The sequence below is a fragment of the Osmerus mordax genome, chromosome 25, assembly GCF_038355195.1.
Source record: "Osmerus mordax isolate fOsmMor3 chromosome 25, fOsmMor3.pri, whole genome shotgun sequence".
NCBI classification, from domain to species: Eukaryota; Metazoa; Chordata; class Actinopteri; order Osmeriformes; family Osmeridae; genus Osmerus; species Osmerus mordax.
This window is the reverse complement of record NC_090074.1, coordinates 9,331,264-9,349,913: the sequence shown is the minus strand read 5'-3', so window position 1 is coordinate 9,349,913 and position 18,650 is coordinate 9,331,264. Positions and strand designations below refer to the sequence as shown.

The 18,650-nt window shown below is 51.1% G+C and overlaps 60 non-coding genes across 60 annotated transcripts; 38 read left to right on the top strand and 22 right to left on the bottom strand.

Moving 5' to 3' along the window:
- Nucleotides 1-274: 274 nt before the first annotated feature.
- On the bottom strand, nucleotides 275-347 carry trnak-uuu (transfer RNA lysine (anticodon UUU)). Its single transcript has one exon. It is a non-coding gene; the product is annotated as a tRNA-Lys (tRNA).
- Nucleotides 348-913: 566 nt separating this feature from the next.
- trnaw-cca (transfer RNA tryptophan (anticodon CCA)) lies at nucleotides 914-985 on the top strand. Its single transcript has one exon. It is a non-coding gene; the product is annotated as a tRNA-Trp (tRNA).
- A 335-nt stretch (nucleotides 986-1,320) lies between these two features.
- Nucleotides 1,321-1,394, top strand: trnan-guu (transfer RNA asparagine (anticodon GUU)). Its single transcript has one exon. It is a non-coding gene; the product is annotated as a tRNA-Asn (tRNA).
- Nucleotides 1,395-1,624: 230 nt separating this feature from the next.
- On the top strand, nucleotides 1,625-1,698 carry trnat-agu (transfer RNA threonine (anticodon AGU)). The gene has a single exon. It is a non-coding gene; the product is annotated as a tRNA-Thr (tRNA).
- Nucleotides 1,699-1,725: 27 nt separating this feature from the next.
- On the top strand, nucleotides 1,726-1,797 carry trnae-cuc (transfer RNA glutamic acid (anticodon CUC)). Its single transcript has one exon. It is a non-coding gene; the product is annotated as a tRNA-Glu (tRNA).
- Nucleotides 1,798-1,890: 93 nt separating this feature from the next.
- trnay-gua (transfer RNA tyrosine (anticodon GUA)) lies at nucleotides 1,891-1,980 on the bottom strand. The gene is given in 2 exon segments: nucleotides 1,891-1,926; nucleotides 1,944-1,980. It is a non-coding gene; the product is annotated as a tRNA-Tyr (tRNA).
- A 282-nt stretch (nucleotides 1,981-2,262) lies between these two features.
- trnay-gua (transfer RNA tyrosine (anticodon GUA)) lies at nucleotides 2,263-2,352 on the bottom strand. Its single transcript is given in 2 exon segments — nucleotides 2,263-2,298; nucleotides 2,316-2,352. It is a non-coding gene; the product is annotated as a tRNA-Tyr (tRNA).
- Nucleotides 2,353-2,461: 109 nt separating this feature from the next.
- trnae-uuc (transfer RNA glutamic acid (anticodon UUC)) lies at nucleotides 2,462-2,533 on the top strand. Its single transcript has one exon. It is a non-coding gene; the product is annotated as a tRNA-Glu (tRNA).
- Nucleotides 2,534-2,833: 300 nt separating this feature from the next.
- Nucleotides 2,834-2,905, top strand: trnae-cuc (transfer RNA glutamic acid (anticodon CUC)). Its single transcript has one exon. It is a non-coding gene; the product is annotated as a tRNA-Glu (tRNA).
- A 93-nt stretch (nucleotides 2,906-2,998) lies between these two features.
- On the bottom strand, nucleotides 2,999-3,088 carry trnay-gua (transfer RNA tyrosine (anticodon GUA)). Its single transcript is given in 2 exon segments — nucleotides 2,999-3,034; nucleotides 3,052-3,088. It is a non-coding gene; the product is annotated as a tRNA-Tyr (tRNA).
- A 282-nt stretch (nucleotides 3,089-3,370) lies between these two features.
- On the bottom strand, nucleotides 3,371-3,460 carry trnay-gua (transfer RNA tyrosine (anticodon GUA)). Its single transcript is given in 2 exon segments — nucleotides 3,371-3,406; nucleotides 3,424-3,460. It is a non-coding gene; the product is annotated as a tRNA-Tyr (tRNA).
- A 109-nt stretch (nucleotides 3,461-3,569) lies between these two features.
- On the top strand, nucleotides 3,570-3,641 carry trnae-uuc (transfer RNA glutamic acid (anticodon UUC)). The gene has a single exon. It is a non-coding gene; the product is annotated as a tRNA-Glu (tRNA).
- Nucleotides 3,642-3,941: 300 nt separating this feature from the next.
- Nucleotides 3,942-4,013, top strand: trnae-cuc (transfer RNA glutamic acid (anticodon CUC)). Its single transcript has one exon. It is a non-coding gene; the product is annotated as a tRNA-Glu (tRNA).
- Nucleotides 4,014-4,107: 94 nt separating this feature from the next.
- trnay-gua (transfer RNA tyrosine (anticodon GUA)) lies at nucleotides 4,108-4,197 on the bottom strand. The gene is given in 2 exon segments: nucleotides 4,108-4,143; nucleotides 4,161-4,197. It is a non-coding gene; the product is annotated as a tRNA-Tyr (tRNA).
- A 109-nt stretch (nucleotides 4,198-4,306) lies between these two features.
- Nucleotides 4,307-4,378, top strand: trnae-uuc (transfer RNA glutamic acid (anticodon UUC)). The gene has a single exon. It is a non-coding gene; the product is annotated as a tRNA-Glu (tRNA).
- Nucleotides 4,379-4,722: 344 nt separating this feature from the next.
- Nucleotides 4,723-4,795, bottom strand: trnak-uuu (transfer RNA lysine (anticodon UUU)). Its single transcript has one exon. It is a non-coding gene; the product is annotated as a tRNA-Lys (tRNA).
- Nucleotides 4,796-5,361: 566 nt separating this feature from the next.
- trnaw-cca (transfer RNA tryptophan (anticodon CCA)) lies at nucleotides 5,362-5,433 on the top strand. The gene has a single exon. It is a non-coding gene; the product is annotated as a tRNA-Trp (tRNA).
- Nucleotides 5,434-5,768: 335 nt separating this feature from the next.
- trnan-guu (transfer RNA asparagine (anticodon GUU)) lies at nucleotides 5,769-5,842 on the top strand. The gene has a single exon. It is a non-coding gene; the product is annotated as a tRNA-Asn (tRNA).
- Nucleotides 5,843-6,072: 230 nt separating this feature from the next.
- trnat-agu (transfer RNA threonine (anticodon AGU)) lies at nucleotides 6,073-6,146 on the top strand. Its single transcript has one exon. It is a non-coding gene; the product is annotated as a tRNA-Thr (tRNA).
- Nucleotides 6,147-6,173: 27 nt separating this feature from the next.
- On the top strand, nucleotides 6,174-6,245 carry trnae-cuc (transfer RNA glutamic acid (anticodon CUC)). The gene has a single exon. It is a non-coding gene; the product is annotated as a tRNA-Glu (tRNA).
- Nucleotides 6,246-6,338: 93 nt separating this feature from the next.
- trnay-gua (transfer RNA tyrosine (anticodon GUA)) lies at nucleotides 6,339-6,428 on the bottom strand. Its single transcript is given in 2 exon segments — nucleotides 6,339-6,374; nucleotides 6,392-6,428. It is a non-coding gene; the product is annotated as a tRNA-Tyr (tRNA).
- Nucleotides 6,429-6,710: 282 nt separating this feature from the next.
- On the bottom strand, nucleotides 6,711-6,800 carry trnay-gua (transfer RNA tyrosine (anticodon GUA)). Its single transcript is given in 2 exon segments — nucleotides 6,711-6,746; nucleotides 6,764-6,800. It is a non-coding gene; the product is annotated as a tRNA-Tyr (tRNA).
- Nucleotides 6,801-6,909: 109 nt separating this feature from the next.
- On the top strand, nucleotides 6,910-6,981 carry trnae-uuc (transfer RNA glutamic acid (anticodon UUC)). Its single transcript has one exon. It is a non-coding gene; the product is annotated as a tRNA-Glu (tRNA).
- Nucleotides 6,982-7,281: 300 nt separating this feature from the next.
- Nucleotides 7,282-7,353, top strand: trnae-cuc (transfer RNA glutamic acid (anticodon CUC)). Its single transcript has one exon. It is a non-coding gene; the product is annotated as a tRNA-Glu (tRNA).
- Nucleotides 7,354-7,447: 94 nt separating this feature from the next.
- On the bottom strand, nucleotides 7,448-7,537 carry trnay-gua (transfer RNA tyrosine (anticodon GUA)). The gene is given in 2 exon segments: nucleotides 7,448-7,483; nucleotides 7,501-7,537. It is a non-coding gene; the product is annotated as a tRNA-Tyr (tRNA).
- Nucleotides 7,538-7,646: 109 nt separating this feature from the next.
- On the top strand, nucleotides 7,647-7,718 carry trnae-uuc (transfer RNA glutamic acid (anticodon UUC)). The gene has a single exon. It is a non-coding gene; the product is annotated as a tRNA-Glu (tRNA).
- A 344-nt stretch (nucleotides 7,719-8,062) lies between these two features.
- Nucleotides 8,063-8,135, bottom strand: trnak-uuu (transfer RNA lysine (anticodon UUU)). Its single transcript has one exon. It is a non-coding gene; the product is annotated as a tRNA-Lys (tRNA).
- A 566-nt stretch (nucleotides 8,136-8,701) lies between these two features.
- Nucleotides 8,702-8,773, top strand: trnaw-cca (transfer RNA tryptophan (anticodon CCA)). The gene has a single exon. It is a non-coding gene; the product is annotated as a tRNA-Trp (tRNA).
- A 335-nt stretch (nucleotides 8,774-9,108) lies between these two features.
- On the top strand, nucleotides 9,109-9,182 carry trnan-guu (transfer RNA asparagine (anticodon GUU)). The gene has a single exon. It is a non-coding gene; the product is annotated as a tRNA-Asn (tRNA).
- Nucleotides 9,183-9,412: 230 nt separating this feature from the next.
- trnat-agu (transfer RNA threonine (anticodon AGU)) lies at nucleotides 9,413-9,486 on the top strand. Its single transcript has one exon. It is a non-coding gene; the product is annotated as a tRNA-Thr (tRNA).
- A 27-nt stretch (nucleotides 9,487-9,513) lies between these two features.
- On the top strand, nucleotides 9,514-9,585 carry trnae-cuc (transfer RNA glutamic acid (anticodon CUC)). Its single transcript has one exon. It is a non-coding gene; the product is annotated as a tRNA-Glu (tRNA).
- A 93-nt stretch (nucleotides 9,586-9,678) lies between these two features.
- On the bottom strand, nucleotides 9,679-9,768 carry trnay-gua (transfer RNA tyrosine (anticodon GUA)). Its single transcript is given in 2 exon segments — nucleotides 9,679-9,714; nucleotides 9,732-9,768. It is a non-coding gene; the product is annotated as a tRNA-Tyr (tRNA).
- A 109-nt stretch (nucleotides 9,769-9,877) lies between these two features.
- On the top strand, nucleotides 9,878-9,949 carry trnae-uuc (transfer RNA glutamic acid (anticodon UUC)). Its single transcript has one exon. It is a non-coding gene; the product is annotated as a tRNA-Glu (tRNA).
- Nucleotides 9,950-10,249: 300 nt separating this feature from the next.
- trnae-cuc (transfer RNA glutamic acid (anticodon CUC)) lies at nucleotides 10,250-10,321 on the top strand. Its single transcript has one exon. It is a non-coding gene; the product is annotated as a tRNA-Glu (tRNA).
- A 94-nt stretch (nucleotides 10,322-10,415) lies between these two features.
- trnay-gua (transfer RNA tyrosine (anticodon GUA)) lies at nucleotides 10,416-10,505 on the bottom strand. Its single transcript is given in 2 exon segments — nucleotides 10,416-10,451; nucleotides 10,469-10,505. It is a non-coding gene; the product is annotated as a tRNA-Tyr (tRNA).
- Nucleotides 10,506-10,601: 96 nt separating this feature from the next.
- On the top strand, nucleotides 10,602-10,673 carry trnae-uuc (transfer RNA glutamic acid (anticodon UUC)). Its single transcript has one exon. It is a non-coding gene; the product is annotated as a tRNA-Glu (tRNA).
- A 344-nt stretch (nucleotides 10,674-11,017) lies between these two features.
- On the bottom strand, nucleotides 11,018-11,090 carry trnak-uuu (transfer RNA lysine (anticodon UUU)). Its single transcript has one exon. It is a non-coding gene; the product is annotated as a tRNA-Lys (tRNA).
- A 566-nt stretch (nucleotides 11,091-11,656) lies between these two features.
- Nucleotides 11,657-11,728, top strand: trnaw-cca (transfer RNA tryptophan (anticodon CCA)). The gene has a single exon. It is a non-coding gene; the product is annotated as a tRNA-Trp (tRNA).
- Nucleotides 11,729-12,063: 335 nt separating this feature from the next.
- trnan-guu (transfer RNA asparagine (anticodon GUU)) lies at nucleotides 12,064-12,137 on the top strand. Its single transcript has one exon. It is a non-coding gene; the product is annotated as a tRNA-Asn (tRNA).
- Nucleotides 12,138-12,367: 230 nt separating this feature from the next.
- trnat-agu (transfer RNA threonine (anticodon AGU)) lies at nucleotides 12,368-12,441 on the top strand. The gene has a single exon. It is a non-coding gene; the product is annotated as a tRNA-Thr (tRNA).
- A 27-nt stretch (nucleotides 12,442-12,468) lies between these two features.
- On the top strand, nucleotides 12,469-12,540 carry trnae-cuc (transfer RNA glutamic acid (anticodon CUC)). The gene has a single exon. It is a non-coding gene; the product is annotated as a tRNA-Glu (tRNA).
- A 93-nt stretch (nucleotides 12,541-12,633) lies between these two features.
- On the bottom strand, nucleotides 12,634-12,723 carry trnay-gua (transfer RNA tyrosine (anticodon GUA)). The gene is given in 2 exon segments: nucleotides 12,634-12,669; nucleotides 12,687-12,723. It is a non-coding gene; the product is annotated as a tRNA-Tyr (tRNA).
- A 282-nt stretch (nucleotides 12,724-13,005) lies between these two features.
- Nucleotides 13,006-13,095, bottom strand: trnay-gua (transfer RNA tyrosine (anticodon GUA)). The gene is given in 2 exon segments: nucleotides 13,006-13,041; nucleotides 13,059-13,095. It is a non-coding gene; the product is annotated as a tRNA-Tyr (tRNA).
- A 109-nt stretch (nucleotides 13,096-13,204) lies between these two features.
- On the top strand, nucleotides 13,205-13,276 carry trnae-uuc (transfer RNA glutamic acid (anticodon UUC)). The gene has a single exon. It is a non-coding gene; the product is annotated as a tRNA-Glu (tRNA).
- Nucleotides 13,277-13,576: 300 nt separating this feature from the next.
- trnae-cuc (transfer RNA glutamic acid (anticodon CUC)) lies at nucleotides 13,577-13,648 on the top strand. The gene has a single exon. It is a non-coding gene; the product is annotated as a tRNA-Glu (tRNA).
- Nucleotides 13,649-13,742: 94 nt separating this feature from the next.
- On the bottom strand, nucleotides 13,743-13,832 carry trnay-gua (transfer RNA tyrosine (anticodon GUA)). Its single transcript is given in 2 exon segments — nucleotides 13,743-13,778; nucleotides 13,796-13,832. It is a non-coding gene; the product is annotated as a tRNA-Tyr (tRNA).
- Nucleotides 13,833-13,941: 109 nt separating this feature from the next.
- On the top strand, nucleotides 13,942-14,013 carry trnae-uuc (transfer RNA glutamic acid (anticodon UUC)). The gene has a single exon. It is a non-coding gene; the product is annotated as a tRNA-Glu (tRNA).
- Nucleotides 14,014-14,357: 344 nt separating this feature from the next.
- On the bottom strand, nucleotides 14,358-14,430 carry trnak-uuu (transfer RNA lysine (anticodon UUU)). Its single transcript has one exon. It is a non-coding gene; the product is annotated as a tRNA-Lys (tRNA).
- Nucleotides 14,431-14,996: 566 nt separating this feature from the next.
- Nucleotides 14,997-15,068, top strand: trnaw-cca (transfer RNA tryptophan (anticodon CCA)). Its single transcript has one exon. It is a non-coding gene; the product is annotated as a tRNA-Trp (tRNA).
- A 335-nt stretch (nucleotides 15,069-15,403) lies between these two features.
- trnan-guu (transfer RNA asparagine (anticodon GUU)) lies at nucleotides 15,404-15,477 on the top strand. The gene has a single exon. It is a non-coding gene; the product is annotated as a tRNA-Asn (tRNA).
- Nucleotides 15,478-15,707: 230 nt separating this feature from the next.
- Nucleotides 15,708-15,781, top strand: trnat-agu (transfer RNA threonine (anticodon AGU)). Its single transcript has one exon. It is a non-coding gene; the product is annotated as a tRNA-Thr (tRNA).
- Nucleotides 15,782-15,808: 27 nt separating this feature from the next.
- Nucleotides 15,809-15,880, top strand: trnae-cuc (transfer RNA glutamic acid (anticodon CUC)). Its single transcript has one exon. It is a non-coding gene; the product is annotated as a tRNA-Glu (tRNA).
- A 93-nt stretch (nucleotides 15,881-15,973) lies between these two features.
- Nucleotides 15,974-16,063, bottom strand: trnay-gua (transfer RNA tyrosine (anticodon GUA)). The gene is given in 2 exon segments: nucleotides 15,974-16,009; nucleotides 16,027-16,063. It is a non-coding gene; the product is annotated as a tRNA-Tyr (tRNA).
- A 282-nt stretch (nucleotides 16,064-16,345) lies between these two features.
- Nucleotides 16,346-16,435, bottom strand: trnay-gua (transfer RNA tyrosine (anticodon GUA)). The gene is given in 2 exon segments: nucleotides 16,346-16,381; nucleotides 16,399-16,435. It is a non-coding gene; the product is annotated as a tRNA-Tyr (tRNA).
- A 109-nt stretch (nucleotides 16,436-16,544) lies between these two features.
- On the top strand, nucleotides 16,545-16,616 carry trnae-uuc (transfer RNA glutamic acid (anticodon UUC)). The gene has a single exon. It is a non-coding gene; the product is annotated as a tRNA-Glu (tRNA).
- Nucleotides 16,617-16,916: 300 nt separating this feature from the next.
- Nucleotides 16,917-16,988, top strand: trnae-cuc (transfer RNA glutamic acid (anticodon CUC)). The gene has a single exon. It is a non-coding gene; the product is annotated as a tRNA-Glu (tRNA).
- A 94-nt stretch (nucleotides 16,989-17,082) lies between these two features.
- trnay-gua (transfer RNA tyrosine (anticodon GUA)) lies at nucleotides 17,083-17,172 on the bottom strand. Its single transcript is given in 2 exon segments — nucleotides 17,083-17,118; nucleotides 17,136-17,172. It is a non-coding gene; the product is annotated as a tRNA-Tyr (tRNA).
- Nucleotides 17,173-17,281: 109 nt separating this feature from the next.
- On the top strand, nucleotides 17,282-17,353 carry trnae-uuc (transfer RNA glutamic acid (anticodon UUC)). Its single transcript has one exon. It is a non-coding gene; the product is annotated as a tRNA-Glu (tRNA).
- A 344-nt stretch (nucleotides 17,354-17,697) lies between these two features.
- On the bottom strand, nucleotides 17,698-17,770 carry trnak-uuu (transfer RNA lysine (anticodon UUU)). The gene has a single exon. It is a non-coding gene; the product is annotated as a tRNA-Lys (tRNA).
- Nucleotides 17,771-18,336: 566 nt separating this feature from the next.
- Nucleotides 18,337-18,408, top strand: trnaw-cca (transfer RNA tryptophan (anticodon CCA)). The gene has a single exon. It is a non-coding gene; the product is annotated as a tRNA-Trp (tRNA).
- Nucleotides 18,409-18,650: the final 242 nt, after the last annotated feature.

The window sequence follows — 18,650 nt, the reverse complement described above, 5'->3', positions numbered from 1 at the left end:
CAGAACATTCAGGGTTCGATTCCCGGTCAGGGAACTTAAGTGTCAGCGGAAATCTTTGTGACAGCTGGCTTTTTGCATTCTTTGTCTCAAAGTAAGGCGTGCAACAGAGACAAGGGTTGCTGCGTGCCATAAGTCACGCTGTGTAGTTTGAACACACAGCTCACGCAGGGACTTGAACGCTGGACCCTCAGATTAAAAGCTTCCATTGTTTCCTCAAAGTGAGGTATATAAGAGAGACAATGGCAGGCCGCTCCGACAAGGTTTGAACACACGCCGCCCGAACAGGGACTTGAACCCTGGACCCTCAGATTAAAAGTCTGATGCTCTGCCGACTGAGCTATACAGGCTCTGGAAGCACAGAAAACTCAGAGTATTTTGTGGAACTTCCGCATGTAAATCTCCTCGCCCACACAAACCCTTAAGGAACGTATGGCGAATCCCTGGCAAGTGTAGCGGGGTTTGCTCGTTGAAGAATAGAAATACTTTGCCAATCGTCAACATTAGTGAGCACGCACCCGTCAAAATGTCTTTGACAATGAATTTGTTCATGTAAGGTCAATATGGATCGTATGAACGAGTTTGATTTTGAACTTGTTATGAGATTGGTTTCAAGGAACAGCTGCAGGGGTCACGAGACTGTCTCGTGACCCCTGCAGCTGTCTCTAGTCTGCGTGATCTCAGCCAGGTTGCAATTAGAATTGCGTTTTTGGGGACTTCTTCTGTGGAATCGTTCAGGCAGTGTTGCACAGGCACTAAAGTAATCTTGTTGAATCCCAGGAGAAGCTTGGCGACGTCCATTGGGACGTCAATCCTGATGGCGTTCACGCCATAGTTGGTACTCTCAGCGCACTTTGCGGCACAGCGTTTGCACATCAGAGTCCACGTCCGAGTGTTGCCTCCTTACATGCACACAGGCCTCGTGGCGCAACGGTAGCGCGTCTGACTCCAGATCAGAAGGTTGTGTGTTCAAATCACGTCGGGGTCAGCGGTCATTATGGGTGGCCCTCCATTGGGAAAAAAAATTCTTAATTGCGGACGCTGTGAGAGCTCACTCTTTTACAGAACTGGCAAAATCAAGCTCTGATTGCTTCCTCAAAGTGAGTCATGCCATCACTTCTAGGCAGGGCAAAGAAAAGCCATTCAAAGGTTGTGGGTTTGAGTCCCACCAGAGTCGTTGTCTTTGTTTCCCAAACTCCCGTTGACAGATCACAGGAAGAGTTATTACTATGGCCGCTCCTCCTCCTCTTCTTCATGGGGAGTTTTGGCAAACGTCTCCCAGCGTTTCCTTCCATTTTTCATTCATGGTTCTGCGGAGACAGGGTCTCTGTGGCGCAATTGGTTAGCGCGTTCGGCTGTTAACCGAAAGGATGGTGGTTCGAGCCCACCCAGGGACGAGTGTTTTCTTGTTTACTTCTGTTGTGGGTCCTGCCTGTGTGACAATGAGCTATACCGCCATCAGAGTCGAAGAAGCTGGAAAATCTCTTCATTCTGGTGCCTTGAGAGGCTTTGCTGCATGCTGGGCATAACCTTCGGAGGTGTCTTTCAAAGACGCTGTAGACCCCAGCTCAAAGCACCTACCCAAAGAGAACACAGCAGCCTGAGCCCGTCGTGGAGCATTAAGCAAGGCGCCGTGGCTTAGTTGGTCAAAGCGCCTGTCTAGTAAACAGGAGATCCTGAGTTCAAATCTCAGCGGTGCCTTTTTTGGCCCAAGAGGAAGCCAAGCTCTCCCTGGTGGTCTAGTGGCTAGGATTCGGCGCTCTCACCGCCGCGGCCCGGGTTCGATTCCCGGTCAGGGAAACCTGTTTTGAGACCTCTCTTAAAATGGGGGTGTCCCTGCTGTGAGAGCTGCATTGACGCCAGATAGGCCACATTTTTAGGCCAAAACATCCCTCCTTCGAGCCGGATTTGAACCAGCGACCTAAGGATTTCTAACCGCTTTTGACCTACAGTCCTCCGCTCTACCAACTGAGCTATCGAAGGGTGAGCGAGTAGGAGGTTTTATTTGCGAGGAAGGCATGCAATCTCCCATCCTCCAGTTCAGACACGCAAGAAAAAAAACCCTTGCTGAGGCAATCCTCTTTTAAGAGTCTCCCTGGTGGTCTAGTGGCTAGGATTCGGCGCTCTCACCGCCGCGGCCCGGGTTCGATTCCTGGTCAGGGAAACCTGTTTTGAGATCTCTCTTAAAATGGGGGTCTCCCTTCTGTGAGAGCAGCCTTGTTGCATTGTCGCCAGAGAGGCCACATTTTTAGGCCAAAACATTCCTCCTTCGAGCCGGATTTGAACCAGCGACCTAAGGATTTCTAACCGCTTTTGACCTACAGTCCTCCGCTCTACCAACTGAGCTATCGAAGGGTGAGGGAGTGGGAGGTTTTATTTGCGAGGAAGGCATGCAATCTCCCATCCTCCAGTTCAGACACGCAAGAAAAAAAGCCCTTGCTGAGGCAATCCTCTTTTAAAAGTCTCCCTGGTGGTCTAGTGGCTAGGATTCGGCGCTTTCACCGCCGCGGCCCGGGTTCGATTCCCGGTCAGGGAACTTAAGGGTCAGTTGAAATCTCTGCCTTTGACTCGCTTAGTTTTGCAACTCGGTCCTCATCTTCAGGTGGCTGAGGGGTGAGGGAATCGGAGGGAATCGGACTAGTAATCAGAAGGTTGCTGGTTCGATCCCTGGCTCTGCCGAATGACGTTGTGTCCTTGGGCAAGGCACTTCACCCTACTTGCCTCGGGGGGAATGTCCCTGTACTTACTGTAAGTCGCTCTGGATAAGAGCGTCTGCTAAATGACTAAATGTAAATGTAAAATGTATCTTTGACAGCGAGCAGAGGAAGCCAAGCTCTCCCTGGTGGTCTAGTGGCTAGGATTCGGCGCTCTCACCGCCGCGGCCCGGGTTCGATTCCCGGTCAGGGAAACCTGTTTTGAGACCTCTCTTAAAATGGGGGTGTCCCTGCTGTGAGAGCTGCATTGACGCCAGATAGGCCACATTTTTAGGCCAAAACATCCCTCCTTCGAGCCGGATTTGAACCAGCGACCTAAGGATTTCTAACCGCTTTTGACCTACAGTCCTCCGCTCTACCAACTGAGCTATCGAAGGGTGAGCGAGTAGGAGGTTTTATTTGCGAGGAAGGCATGCAATCTCCCATCCTCCAGTTCAGACACGCAAGAAAAAAAGCCCTTGCTGAGGCAATCCTCTTTTAAGAGTCTCCCTGGTGGTCTAGTGGCTAGGATTCGGCGCTCTCACCGCCGCGGCTCGGGTTCGATTCCTGGTCGGGGAAACCTGTTTTGAGATCTCTCTTAAAATGGGGGTCTCCCTTCTGTGAGAGCAGCCTTGTTGCATTGTCGCCAGAGAGGCCACATTTTTAGGCCAAAACATTCCTCCTTCGAGCCGGATTTGAACCAGCGACCTAAGGATTTCTAACCGCTTTTGACCTACAGTCCTCCGCTCTACCAACTGAGCTATCGAAGGGTGAGGGAGTGGGAGGTTTTATTTGCGAGGAAGGCATGCAATCTCCCATCCTCCAGTTCAGACACGCAAGAAAAAAAGCCCTTGCTGAGGCAATCCTCTTTTAAAAGTCTCCCTGGTGGTCTAGTGGCTAGGATTCGGCGCTTTCACCGCCGCGGCCCGGGTTCGATTCCCGGTCAGGGAACTTAAGGGTCAGTTGAAATCTCTGCCTTTGACTCGCTTAGTTTTGCAACTCGGTCCTCATCTTCAGGTGGCTGAGGGGTGAGGGAATCGGAGGGAATCGGACTAGTAATCAGAAGGTTGCTGGATCGATCCCTGGCTCTGCCGAATGACGTTGTGTCCTTGGGCAAGGCACTTCACCCTACTTGCCTCGGGGGGAATGTCCCTGTACTTACTGTAAGTCGCTCTGGATAAGAGCGTCTGCTAAATGACTAAATGTAAATGTAAAATGTATCTTTGACAGCGAGCAGAGGAAGCCAAGCTCTCCCTGGTGGTCTAGTGGCTAGGATTCGGCGCTCTCACCGCCGCGGCCCGGGTTCGATTCCCGGTCAGGGAAACCTGTTTTGAGACCTCTCTTAAAATGGGGGGTCTCCCTGCTGTGAGAGCTGCATTGTCGCCAGATAGGCCACATTTTTAGGCCAAAACATCCCTCCTTCGAGCCGGATTTGAACCAGCGACCTAAGGATTTCTAACCGCTTTTGACCTACAGTCCTCCGCTCTACCAACTGAGCTATCGAAGGGTGAGCGAGTGGGGGGTTTTATTTGCGAGGAAGGCATGCAATCTCCCATCCTCCAGTTCAGACACGCAAGAAAAAAAGCCCTTGCTGAGGCAATCCTCTTTTAAGAGTCTCCCTGGTGGTCTAGTGGCTAGGATTCGGCGCTTTCACCGCCGCGGCCCGGGTTCGATTCCCGGTCAGGGAACCTAAGGGTCAGTTGAAATCTCTGCCTTTGACTCGCTTAGTTTTGCAACTTGGTCCTCATCTTCAGGTGTCAGAACATTCAGGGTTCGATTCCCGGTCAGGGAACTTAAGTGTCAGCGGAAATCTTTGTGACAGCTGGCTTTTTGCATTCTTTGTCTCAAAGTAAGGCGTGCAACAGAGACAAGGGTTGCTGCGTGCCATAAGTCACGCTGTGTAGTTTGAACACACAGCTCACGCAGGGACTTGAACGCTGGACCCTCAGATTAAAAGCTTCCATTGTTTCCTCAAAGTGAGGTATATAAGAGAGACAATGGCAGGCCGCTCCGACAAGGTTTGAACACACGCCGCCCGAACAGGGACTTGAACCCTGGACCCTCAGATTAAAAGTCTGATGCTCTGCCGACTGAGCTATACAGGCTCTGGAAGCACAGAAAACTCAGAGTATTTTGTGGAACTTCCGCATGTAAATCTCCTCGCCCACACAAACCCTTAAGGAACGTATGGCGAATCCCTGGCAAGTGTAGCGGGGTTTGCTCGTTGAAGAATAGAAATACTTTGCCAATCGTCAACATTAGTGAGCACGCACCCGTCAAAATGTCTTTGACAATGAATTTGTTCATGTAAGGTCAATATGGATCGTATGAACGAGTTTGATTTTGAACTTGTTATGAGATTGGTTTCAAGGAACAGCTGCAGGGGTCACGAGACTGTCTCGTGACCCCTGCAGCTGTCTCTAGTCTGCGTGATCTCAGCCAGGTTGCAATTAGAATTGCGTTTTTGGGGACTTCTTCTGTGGAATCGTTCAGGCAGTGTTGCACAGGCACTAAAGTAATCTTGTTGAATCCCAGGAGAAGCTTGGCGACGTCCATTGGGACGTCAATCCTGATGGCGTTCACGCCATAGTTGGTACTCTCAGCGCACTTTGCGGCACAGCGTTTGCACATCAGAGTCCACGTCCGAGTGTTGCCTCCTTACATGCACACAGGCCTCGTGGCGCAACGGTAGCGCGTCTGACTCCAGATCAGAAGGTTGTGTGTTCAAATCACGTCGGGGTCAGCGGTCATTATGGGTGGCCCTCCATTGGGAAAAAAAATTCTTAATTGCGGACGCTGTGAGAGCTCACTCTTTTACAGAACTGGCAAAATCAAGCTCTGATTGCTTCCTCAAAGTGAGTCATGCCATCACTTCTAGGCAGGGCAAAGAAAAGCCATTCAAAGGTTGTGGGTTTGAGTCCCACCAGAGTCGTTGTCTTTGTTTCCCAAACTCCCGTTGACAGATCACAGGAAGAGTTATTACTATGGCCGCTCCTCCTCCTCTTCTTCATGGGGAGTTTTGGCAAACGTCTCCCAGCGTTTCCTTCCATTTTTCATTCATGGTTCTGCGGAGACAGGGTCTCTGTGGCGCAATTGGTTAGCGCGTTCGGCTGTTAACCGAAAGGATGGTGGTTCGAGCCCACCCAGGGACGAGTGTTTTCTTGTTTACTTCTGTTGTGGGTCCTGCCTGTGTGACAATGAGCTATACCGCCATCAGAGTCGAAGAAGCTGGAAAATCTCTTCATTCTGGTGCCTTGAGAGGCTTTGCTGCATGCTGGGCATAACCTTCGGAGGTGTCTTTCAAAGACGCTGTAGACCCCAGCTCAAAGCACCTACCCAAAGAGAACACAGCAGCCTGAGCCCGTCATGGAGCATTAAGCAAGGCGCCGTGGCTTAGTTGGTCAAAGCGCCTGTCTAGTAAACAGGAGATCCTGAGTTCAAATCTCAGCGGTGCCTTTTTTGGCCCAAGAGGAAGCCAAGCTCTCCCTGGTGGTCTAGTGGCTAGGATTCGGCGCTCTCACCGCCGCGGCCCGGGTTCGATTCCCGGTCAGGGAAACCTGTTTTGAGACCTCTCTTAAAATGGGGGTGTCCCTGCTGTGAGAGCTGCATTGACGCCAGATAGGCCACATTTTTAGGCCAAAACATCCCTCCTTCGAGCCGGATTTGAACCAGCGACCTAAGGATTTCTAACCGCTTTTGACCTACAGTCCTCCGCTCTACCAACTGAGCTATCGAAGGGTGAGCGAGTAGGAGGTTTTATTTGCGAGGAAGGCATGCAATCTCCCATCCTCCAGTTCAGACACGCAAGAAAAAAAGCCCTTGCTGAGGCAATCCTCTTTTAAGAGTCTCCCTGGTGGTCTAGTGGCTAGGATTCGGCGCTCTCACCGCCGCGGCCCGGGTTCGATTCCTGGTCAGGGAAACCTGTTTTGAGATCTCTCTTAAAATGGGGGTCTCCCTTCTGTGAGAGCAGCCTTGTTGCATTGTCGCCAGAGAGGCCACATTTTTAGGCCAAAACATTCCTCCTTCGAGCCGGATTTGAACCAGCGGCCTAAGGATTTCTAACCGCTTTTGACCTACAGTCCTCCGCTCTACCAACTGAGCTATCGAAGGGTGAGGGAGTGGGAGGTTTTATTTGCGAGGAAGGCATGCAATCTCCCATCCTCCAGTTCAGACACGCAAGAAAAAAAGCCCTTGCTGAGGCAATCCTCTTTTAAAAGTCTCCCTGGTGGTCTAGTGGCTAGGATTCGGCGCTTTCACCGCCGCGGCCCGGGTTCGATTCCCGGTCAGGGAACTTAAGGGTCAGTTGAAATCTCTGCCTTTGACTCGCTTAGTTTTGCAACTCGGTCCTCATCTTCAGGTGGCTGAGGGGTGAGGGAATCGGAGGGAATCGGACTAGTAATCAGAAGGTTGCTGGTTCGATCCCTGGCTCTGCCGAATGACGTTGTGTCCTTGGGCAAGGCACTTCACCCTACTTGCCTCGGGGGGAATGTCCCTGTACTTACTGTAAGTCGCTCTGGATAAGAGCGTCTGCTAAATGACTAAATGTAAATGTAAAATGTATCTTTGACAGCGAGCAGAGGAAGCCAAGCTCTCCCTGGTGGTCTAGTGGCTAGGATTCGGCGCTCTCACCGCCGCGGCCCGGGTTCGATTCCCGGTCAGGGAAACCTGTTTTGAGACCTCTCTTAAAATGGGGGGTCTCCCTGCTGTGAGAGCTGCATTGTCGCCAGATAGGCCACATTTTTAGGCCAAAACATCCCTCCTTCGAGCCGGATTTGAACCAGCGACCTAAGGATTTCTAACCGCTTTTGACCTACAGTCCTCCGCTCTACCAACTGAGCTATCGAAGGGTGAGCGAGTGGGGGGTTTTATATGCGAGGAAGGCATGCAATCTCCCATCCTCCAGTTCAGACACGCAAGAAAAAAAGCCCTTGCTGAGGCAATCCTCTTTTAAGAGTCTCCCTGGTGGTCTAGTGGCTAGGATTCGGCGCTTTCACCGCCGCGGCCCGGGTTCGATTCCCGGTCAGGGAACCTAAGGGTCAGTTGAAATCTCTGCCTTTGACTCGCTTAGTTTTGCAACTTGGTCCTCATCTTCAGGTGTCAGAACATTCAGGGTTCGATTCCCGGTCAGGGAACTTAAGTGTCAGCGGAAATCTTTGTGACAGCTGGCTTTTTGCATTCTTTGTCTCAAAGTAAGGCGTGCAACAGAGACAAGGGTTGCTGCGTGCCATAAGTCATGCTGTGTAGTTTGAACACACAGCTCACGCAGGGACTTGAACGCTGGACCCTCAGATTAAAAGCTTCCATTGTTTCCTCAAAGTGAGGTATATAAGAGAGACAATGGCAGGCCGCTCCGACAAGGTTTGAACACACGCCGCCCGAACAGGGACTTGAACCCTGGACCCTCAGATTAAAAGTCTGATGCTCTGCCGACTGAGCTATACAGGCTCTGGAAGCACAGAAAACTCAGAGTATTTTGTGGAACTTCCGCATGTAAATCTCCTCGCCCACACAAACCCTTAAGGAACGTATGGCGAATCCCTGGCAAGTGTAGCGGGGTTTGCTCGTTGAAGAATAGAAATACTTTGCCAATCGTCAACATTAGTGAGCACGCACCCGTCAAAATGTCTTTGACAATGAATTTGTTCATGTAAGGTCAATATGGATCGTATGAACGAGTTTGATTTTGAACTTGTTATGAGATTGGTTTCAAGGAACAGCTGCAGGGGTCACGAGACTGTCTCGTGACCCCTGCAGCTGTCTCTAGTCTGCGTGATCTCAGCCAGGTTGCAATTAGAATTGCGTTTTTGGGGACTTCTTCTGTGGAATCGTTCAGGCAGTGTTGCACAGGCACTAAAGTAATCTTGTTGAATCCCAGGAGAAGCTTGGCGACGTCCATTGGGACGTCAATCCTGATGGCGTTCACGCCATAGTTGGTACTCTCAGCGCACTTTGCGGCACAGCGTTTGCACATCAGAGTCCACGTCCGAGTGTTGCCTCCTTACATGCACACAGGCCTCGTGGCGCAACGGTAGCGTGTCTGACTCCAGATCAGAAGGTTGTGTGTTCAAATCACGTCGGGGTCAGCGGTCATTATGGGTGGCCCTCCATTGGGAAAAAAAATTCTTAATTGCGGACGCTGTGAGAGCTCACTCTTTTACAGAACTGGCAAAATCAAGCTCTGATTGCTTCCTCAAAGTGAGTCATGCCATCACTTCTAGGCAGGGCAAAGAAAAGCCATTCAAAGGTTGTGGGTTTGAGTCCCACCAGAGTCGTTGTCTTTGTTTCCCAAACTCCCGTTGACAGATCACAGGAAGAGTTATTACTATGGCCGCTCCTCCTCCTCTTCTTCATGGGGAGTTTTGGCAAACGTCTCCCAGCGTTTCCTTCCATTTTTCATTCATGGTTCTGCGGAGACAGGGTCTCTGTGGCGCAATTGGTTAGCGCGTTCGGCTGTTAACCGAAAGGATGGTGGTTCGAGCCCACCCAGGGACGAGTGTTTTCTTGTTTACTTCTGTTGTGGGTCCTGCCTGTGTGACAATGAGCTATACCGCCATCAGAGTCGAAGAAGCTGGAAAATCTCTTCATTCTGGTGCCTTGAGAGGCTTTGCTGCATGCTGGGCATAACCTTCGGAGGTGTCTTTCAAAGACGCTGTAGACCCCAGCTCAAAGCACCTACCCAAAGAGAACACAGCAGCCTGAGCCCGTCATGGAGCATTAAGCAAGGCGCCGTGGCTTAGTTGGTCAAAGCGCCTGTCTAGTAAACAGGAGATCCTGAGTTCAAATCTCAGCGGTGCCTTTTTTGGCCCAAGAGGAAGCCAAGCTCTCCCTGGTGGTCTAGTGGCTAGGATTCGGCGCTCTCACCGCCGCGGCCCGGGTTCGATTCCCGGTCAGGGAAACCTGTTTTGAGACCTCTCTTAAAATGGGGGTGTCCCTGCTGTGAGAGCTGCATTGACGCCAGATAGGCCACATTTTTAGGCCAAAACATCCCTCCTTCGAGCCGGATTTGAACCAGCGACCTAAGGATTTCTAACCGCTTTTGACCTACAGTCCTCCGCTCTACCAACTGAGCTATCGAAGGGTGAGCGAGTAGGAGGTTTTATTTGCGAGGAAGGCATGCAATCTCCCATCCTCCAGTTCAGACACGCAAGAAAAAAAGCCCTTGCTGAGGCAATCCTCTTTTAAAAGTCTCCCTGGTGGTCTAGTGGCTAGGATTCGGCGCTTTCACCGCCGCGGCCCGGGTTCGATTCCCGGTCAGGGAACTTAAGGGTCAGTTGAAATCTCTGCCTTTGACTCGCTTAGTTTTGCAACTCGGTCCTCATCTTCAGGTGGCTGAGGGGTGAGGGAATCGGAGGGAATCGGACTAGTAATCAGAAGGTTGCTGGTTCGATCCCTGGCTCTGCCGAATGACGTTGTGTCCTTGGGCAAGGCACTTCACCCTACTTGCCTCGGGGGGAATGTCCCTGTACTTACTGTAAGTCGCTCTGGATAAGAGCGTCTGCTAAATGACTAAATGTAAATGTAAAATGTATCTTTGACAGCGAGCAGAGGAAGCCAAGCTCTCCCTGGTGGTCTAGTGGCTAGGATTCGGCGCTCTCACCGCCGCGGCCCGGGTTCGATTCCCGGTCAGGGAAACCTGTTTTGAGACCTCTCTTAAAATGGGGGGTCTCCCTGCTGTGAGAGCTGCATTGTCGCCAGATAGGCCACATTTTTAGGCCAAAACATCCCTCCTTCGAGCCGGATTTGAACCAGCGACCTAAGGATTTCTAACCGCTTTTGACCTACAGTCCTCCGCTCTACCAACTGAGCTATCGAAGGGGGTTTTATTTGCGAGGAAGGCATGCAATCTCCCATCCTCCAGTTCAGACACGCAAGAAAAAAAGCCCTTGCTGAGGCAATCCTCTTTTAAGAGTCTCCCTGGTGGTCTAGTGGCTAGGATTCGGCGCTTTCACCGCCGCGGCCCGGGTTCGATTCCCGGTCAGGGAACCTAAGGGTCAGTTGAAATCTCTGCCTTTGACTCGCTTAGTTTTGCAACTTGGTCCTCATCTTCAGGTGTCAGAACATTCAGGGTTCGATTCCCGGTCAGGGAACTTAAGTGTCAGCGGAAATCTTTGTGACAGCTGGCTTTTTGCATTCTTTGTCTCAAAGTAAGGCGTGCAACAGAGACAAGGGTTGCTGCGTGCCATAAGTCACGCTGTGTAGTTTGAACACACAGCTCACGCAGGGACTTGAACGCTGGACCCTCAGATTAAAAGCTTCCATTGTTTCCTCAAAGTGAGGTATATAAGAGAGACAATGGCAGGCCGCTCCGACAAGGTTTGAACACACGCCGCCCGAACAGGGACTTGAACCCTGGACCCTCAGATTAAAAGTCTGATGCTCTGCCGACTGAGCTATACAGGCTCTGGAAGCACAGAAAACTCAGAGTATTTTGTGGAACTTCCGCATGTAAATCTCCTCGCCCACACAAACCCTTAAGGAACGTATGGCGAATCCCTGGCAAGTGTAGCGGGGTTTGCTCGTTGAAGAATAGAAATACTTTGCCAATCGTCAACATTAGTGAGCACGCACCCGTCAAAATGTCTTTGACAATGAATTTGTTCATGTAAGGTCAATATGGATCGTATGAACGAGTTTGATTTTGAACTTGTTATGAGATTGGTTTCAAGGAACAGCTGCAGGGGTCACGAGACTGTCTCGTGACCCCTGCAGCTGTCTCTAGTCTGCGTGATCTCAGCCAGGTTGCAATTAGAATTGCGTTTTTGGGGACTTCTTCTGTGGAATCGTTCAGGCAGTGTTGCACAGGCACTAAAGTAATCTTGTTGAATCCCAGGAGAAGCTTGGCGACGTCCATTGGGACGTCAATCCTGATGGCGTTCACGCCATAGTTGGTACTCTCAGCGCACTTTGCGGCACAGCGTTTGCACATCAGAGTCCACGTCCGAGTGTTGCCTCCTTACATGCACACAGGCCTCGTGGCGCAACGGTAGCGCGTCTGACTCCAGATCAGAAGGTTGTGTGTTCAAATCACGTCGGGGTCAGCGGTCATTATGGGTGGCCCTCCATTGGGAAAAAAAATTCTTAATTGCGGACGCTGTGAGAGCTCACTCTTTTACAGAACTGGCAAAATCAAGCTCTGATTGCTTCCTCAAAGTGAGTCATGCCATCACTTCTAGGCAGGGCAAAGAAAAGCCATTCAAAGGTTGTGGGTTTGAGTCCCACCAGAGTCGTTGTCTTTGTTTCCCAAACTCCCGTTGACAGATCACAGGAAGAGTTATTACTATGGCCGCTCCTCCTCCTCTTCTTCATGGGGAGTTTTGGGAAACGTCTCCCAGCGTTTCCTTCCATTTTTCATTCATGGTTCTGCGGAGACAGGGTCTCTGTGGCGCAATTGGTTAGCGCGTTCGGCTGTTAACCGAAAGGATGGTGGTTCGAGCCCACCCAGGGACGAGTGTTTTCTTGTTTACTTCTGTTGTGGGTCCTGCCTGTGTGACAATGAGCTATACCGCCATCAGAGTCGAAGAAGCTGGAAAATCTCTTCATTCTGGTGCCTTGAGAGGCTTTGCTGCATGCTGGGCATAACCTTCGGAGGTGTCTTTCAAAGACGCTGTAGACCCCAGCTCAAAGCACCTACCCAAAGAGAACACAGCAGCCTGAGCCCGTCGTGGAGCATTAAGCAAGGCGCCGTGGCTTAGTTGGTCAAAGCGCCTGTCTAGTAAACAGGAGATCCTGAGTTCAAATCTCAGCGGTGCCTTTTTTGGCCCAAGAGGAAGCCAAGCTCTCCCTGGTGGTCTAGTGGCTAGGATTCGGCGCTCTCACCGCCGCGGCCCGGGTTCGATTCCCGGTCAGGGAAACCTGTTTTGAGACCTCTCTTAAAATGGGGGTGTCCCTGCTGTGAGAGCTGCATTGACGCCAGATAGGCCACATTTTTAGGCCAAAACATCCCTCCTTCGAGCCGGATTTGAACCAGCGACCTAAGGATTTCTAACCGCTTTTGACCTACAGTCCTCCGCTCTACCAACTGAGCTATCGAAGGGTGAGCGAGTAGGAGGTTTTATTTGCGAGGAAGGCATGCAATCTCCCATCCTCCAGTTCAGACACGCAAGAAAAAAAGCCCTTGCTGAGGCAATCCTCTTTTAAGAGTCTCCCTGGTGGTCTAGTGGCTAGGATTCGGCGCTCTCACCGCCGCGGCCCGGGTTCGATTCCTGGTCAGGGAAACCTGTTTTGAGATCTCTCTTAAAATGGGGGTCTCCCTTCTGTGAGAGCAGCCTTGTTGCATTGTCGCCAGAGAGGCCACATTTTTAGGCCAAAACATTCCTCCTTCGAGCCGGATTTGAACCAGCGGCCTAAGGATTTCTAACCGCTTTTGACCTACAGTCCTCCGCTCTACCAACTGAGCTATCGAAGGGTGAGGGAGTGGGAGGTTTTATTTGCGAGGAAGGCATGCAATCTCCCATCCTCCAGTTCAGACACGCAAGAAAAAAAGCCCTTGCTGAGGCAATCCTCTTTTAAAAGTCTCCCTGGTGGTCTAGTGGCTAGGATTCGGCGCTTTCACCGCCGCGGCCCGGGTTCGATTCCCGGTCAGGGAACTTAAGGGTCAGTTGAAATCTCTGCCTTTGACTCGCTTAGTTTTGCAACTCGGTCCTCATCTTCAGGTGGCTGAGGGGTGAGGGAATCGGAGGGAATCGGACTAGTAATCAGAAGGTTGCTGGTTCGATCCCTGGCTCTGCCGAATGACGTTGTGTCCTTGGGCAAGGCACTTCACCCTACTTGCCTCGGGGGGAATGTCCCTGTACTTACTGTAAGTCGCTCTGGATAAGAGCGTCTGCTAAATGACTAAATGTAAATGTAAAATGTATCTTTGACAGCGAGCAGAGGAAGCCAAGCTCTCCCTGGTGGTCTAGTGGCTAGGATTCGGCGCTCTCACCGCCGCGGCCCGGGTTCGATTCCCGGTCAGGGAAACCTGTTTTGAGACCTCTCTTAAAATGGGGGGTCTCCCTGCTGTGAGAGCTGCATTGTCGCCAGATAGGCCACATTTTTAGGCCAAAACATCCCTCCTTCGAGCCGGATTTGAACCAGCGACCTAAGGATTTCTAACCGCTTTTGACCTACAGTCCTCCGCTCTACCAACTGAGCTATCGAAGGGTGAGCGAGTGGGGGGTTTTATATGCGAGGAAGGCATGCAATCTCCCATCCTCCAGTTCAGACACGCAAGAAAAAAAGCCCTTGCTGAGGCAATCCTCTTTTAAGAGTCTCCCTGGTGGTCTAGTGGCTAGGATTCGGCGCTTTCACCGCCGCGGCCCGGGTTCGATTCCCGGTCAGGGAACCTAAGGGTCAGTTGAAATCTCTGCCTTTGACTCGCTTAGTTTTGCAACTTGGTCCTCATCTTCAGGTGTCAGAACATTCAGGGTTCGATTCCCGGTCAGGGAACTTAAGTGTCAGCGGAAATCTTTGTGACAGCTGGCTTTTTGCATTCTTTGTCTCAAAGTAAGGCGTGCAACAGAGACAAGGGTTGCTGCGTGCCATAAGTCATGCTGTGTAGTTTGAACACACAGCTCACGCAGGGACTTGAACGCTGGACCCTCAGATTAAAAGCTTCCATTGTTTCCTCAAAGTGAGGTATATAAGAGAGACAATGGCAGGCCGCTCCGACAAGGTTTGAACACACGCCGCCCGAACAGGGACTTGAACCCTGGACCCTCAGATTAAAAGTCTGATGCTCTGCCGACTGAGCTATACAGGCTCTGGAAGCACAGAAAACTCAGAGTATTTTGTGGAACTTCCGCATGTAAATCTCCTCGCCCACACAAACCCTTAAGGAACGTATGGCGAATCCCTGGCAAGTGTAGCGGGGTTTGCTCGTTGAAGAATAGAAATACTTTGCCAATCGTCAACATTAGTGAGCACGCACCCGTCAAAATGTCTTTGACAATGAATTTGTTCATGTAAGGTCAATATGGATCGTATGAACGAGTTTGATTTTGAACTTGTTATGAGATTGGTTTCAAGGAACAGCTGCAGGGGTCACGAGACTGTCTCGTGACCCCTGCAGCTGTCTCTAGTCTGCGTGATCTCAGCCAGGTTGCAATTAGAATTGCGTTTTTGGGGACTTCTTCTGTGGAATCGTTCAGGCAGTGTTGCACAGGCACTAAAGTAATCTTGTTGAATCCCAGGAGAAGCTTGGCGACGTCCATTGGGACGTCAATCCTGATGGCGTTCACGCCATAGTTGGTACTCTCAGCGCACTTTGCGGCACAGCGTTTGCACATCAGAGTCCACGTCCGAGTGTTGCCTCCTTACATGCACACAGGCCTCGTGGCGCAACGGTAGCGCGTCTGACTCCAGATCAGAAGGTTGTGTGTTCAAATCACGTCGGGGTCAGCGGTCATTATGGGTGGCCCTCCATTGGGAAAAAAAATTCTTAATTGCGGACGCTGTGAGAGCTCACTCTTTTACAGAACTGGCAAAATCAAGCTCTGATTGCTTCCTCAAAGTGAGTCATGCCATCACTTCTAGGCAGGGCAAAGAAAAGCCATTCAAAGGTTGTGGGTTTGAGTCCCACCAGAGTCGTTGTCTTTGTTTCCCAAACTCCCGTTGACAGATCACAGGAAGAGTTATTACTATGGCCGCTCCTCCTCCTCTTCTTCATGGGGAGTTTTGGCAAACGTCTCCCAGCGTTTCCTTCCATTTTTCATTCATGGTTCTGCGGAGACAGGGTCTCTGTGGCGCAATTGGTTAGCGCGTTCGGCTGTTAACCGAAAGGATGGTGGTTCGAGCCCACCCAGGGACGAGTGTTTTCTTGTTTACTTCTGTTGTGGGTCCTGCCTGTGTGACAATGAGCTATACCGCCATCAGAGTCGAAGAAGCTGGAAAATCTCTTCATTCTGGTGCCTTGAGAGGCTTTGCTGCATGCTGGGCATAACCTTCGGAGGTGTCTTTCAAAGACGCTGTAGACCCCAGCTCAAAGCACCTACCCAAAGAGAACACAGCAGCCTGAGCCCGTCATGGAGCATTAAGCAAGGCGCCGTGGCTTAGTTGGTCAAAGCGCCTGTCTAGTAAACAGGAGATCCTGAGTTCAAATCTCAGCGGTGCCTTTTTTGGCCCAAGAGGAAGCCAAGCTCTCCCTGGTGGTCTAGTGGCTAGGATTCGGCGCTCTCACCGCCGCGGCCCGGGTTCGATTCCCGGTCAGGGAAACCTGTTTTGAGACCTCTCTTAAAATGGGGGTGTCCCTGCTGTGAGAGCTGCATTGACGCCAGATAGGCCACATTTTTAGGCCAAAACATCCCTCCTTCGAGCCGGATTTGAACCAGCGACCTAAGGATTTCTAACCGCTTTTGACCTACAGTCCTCCGCTCTACCAACTGAGCTATCGAAGGGTGAGCGAGTAGGAGGTTTTATTTGCGAGGAAGGCATGCAATCTCCCATCCTCCAGTTCAGACACGCAAGAAAAAAAGCCCTTGCTGAGGCAATCCTCTTTTAAGAGTCTCCCTGGTGGTCTAGTGGCTAGGATTCGGCGCTCTCACCGCCGCGGCCCGGGTTCGATTCCTGGTCAGGGAAACCTGTTTTGAGATCTCTCTTAAAATGGGGGTCTCCCTTCTGTGAGAGCAGCCTTGTTGCATTGTCGCCAGAGAGGCCACATTTTTAGGCCAAAACATTCCTCCTTCGAGCCGGATTTGAACCAGCGACCTAAGGATTTCTAACCGCTTTTGACCTACAGTCCTCCGCTCTACCAACTGAGCTATCGAAGGGTGAGGGAGTGGGAGGTTTTATTTGCGAGGAAGGCATGCAATCTCCCATCCTCCAGTTCAGACACGCAAGAAAAAAAGCCCTTGCTGAGGCAATCCTCTTTTAAAAGTCTCCCTGGTGGTCTAGTGGCTAGGATTCGGCGCTTTCACCGCCGCGGCCCGGGTTCGATTCCCGGTCAGGGAACTTAAGGGTCAGTTGAAATCTCTGCCTTTGACTCGCTTAGTTTTGCAACTCGGTCCTCATCTTCAGGTGGCTGAGGGGTGAGGGAATCGGAGGGAATCGGACTAGTAATCAGAAGGTTGCTGGTTCGATCCCTGGCTCTGCCGAATGACGTTGTGTCCTTGGGCAAGGCACTTCACCCTACTTGCCTCGGGGGGAATGTCCCTGTACTTACTGTAAGTCGCTCTGGATAAGAGCGTCTGCTAAATGACTAAATGTAAATGTAAAATGTATCTTTGACAGCGAGCAGAGGAAGCCAAGCTCTCCCTGGTGGTCTAGTGGCTAGGATTCGGCGCTCTCACCGCCGCGGCCCGGGTTCGATTCCCGGTCAGGGAAACCTGTTTTGAGACCTCTCTTAAAATGGGGGGTCTCCCTGCTGTGAGAGCTGCATTGTCGCCAGATAGGCCACATTTTTAGGCCAAAACATCCCTCCTTCGAGCCGGATTTGAACCAGCGACCTAAGGATTTCTAACCGCTTTTGACCTACAGTCCTCCGCTCTACCAACTGAGCTATCGAAGGGTGAGCGAGTGGGGGGTTTTATTTGCGAGGAAGGCATGCAATCTCCCATCCTCCAGTTCAGACACGCAAGAAAAAAAGCCCTTGCTGAGGCAATCCTCTTTTAAGAGTCTCCCTGGTGGTCTAGTGGCTAGGATTCGGCGCTTTCACCGCCGCGGCCCGGGTTCGATTCCCGGTCAGGGAACCTAAGGGTCAGTTGAAATCTCTGCCTTTGACTCGCTTAGTTTTGCAACTTGGTCCTCATCTTCAGGTGTCAGAACATTCAGGGTTCGATTCCCGGTCAGGGAACTTAAGTGTCAGCGGAAATCTTTGTGACAGCTGGCTTTTTGCATTCTTTGTCTCAAAGTAAGGCGTGCAACAGAGACAAGGGTTGCTGCGTGCCATAAGTCACGCTGTGTAGTTTGAACACACAGCTCACGCAGGGACTTGAACGCTGGACCCTCAGATTAAAAGCTTCCATTGTTTCCTCAAAGTGAGGTATATAAGAGAGACAATGGCAGGCCGCTCCGACAAGGTTTGAACACACGCCGCCCGAACAGGGACTTGAACCCTGGACCCTCAGATTAAAAGTCTGATGCTCTGCCGACTGAGCTATACAGGCTCTGGAAGCACAGAAAACTCAGAGTATTTTGTGGAACTTCCGCATGTAAATCTCCTCGCCCACACAAACCCTTAAGGAACGTATGGCGAATCCCTGGCAAGTGTAGCGGGGTTTGCTCGTTGAAGAATAGAAATACTTTGCCAATCGTCAACATTAGTGAGCACGCACCCGTCAAAATGTCTTTGACAATGAATTTGTTCATGTAAGGTCAATATGGATCGTATGAACGAGTTTGATTTTGAACTTGTTATGAGATTGGTTTCAAGGAACAGCTGCAGGGGTCACGAGACTGTCTCGTGACCCCTGCAGCTGTCTCTAGTCTGCGTGATCTCAGCCAGGTTGCAATTAGAATTGCGTTTTTGGGGACTTCTTCTGTGGAATCGTTCAGGCAGTGTTGCACAGGCACTAAAGTAATCTTGTTGAATCCCAGGAGAAGCTTGGCGACGTCCATTGGGACGTCAATCCTGATGGCGTTCACGCCATAGTTGGTACTCTCAGCGCACTTTGCGGCACAGCGTTTGCACATCAGAGTCCACGTCCGAGTGTTGCCTCCTTACATGCACACAGGCCTCGTGGCGCAACGGTAGCGCGTCTGACTCCAGATCAGAAGGTTGTGTGTTCAAATCACGTCGGGGTCAGCGGTCATTATGGGTGGCCCTCCATTGGGAAAAAAAATTCTTAATTGCGGACGCTGTGAGAGCTCACTCTTTTACAGAACTGGCAAAATCAAGCTCTGATTGCTTCCTCAAAGTGAGTCATGCCATCACTTCTAGGCAGGGCAAAGAAAAGCCATTCAAAGGTTGTGGGTTTGAGTCCCACCAGAGTCGTTGTCTTTGTTTCCCAAACTCCCGTTGACAGATCACAGGAAGAGTTATTACTA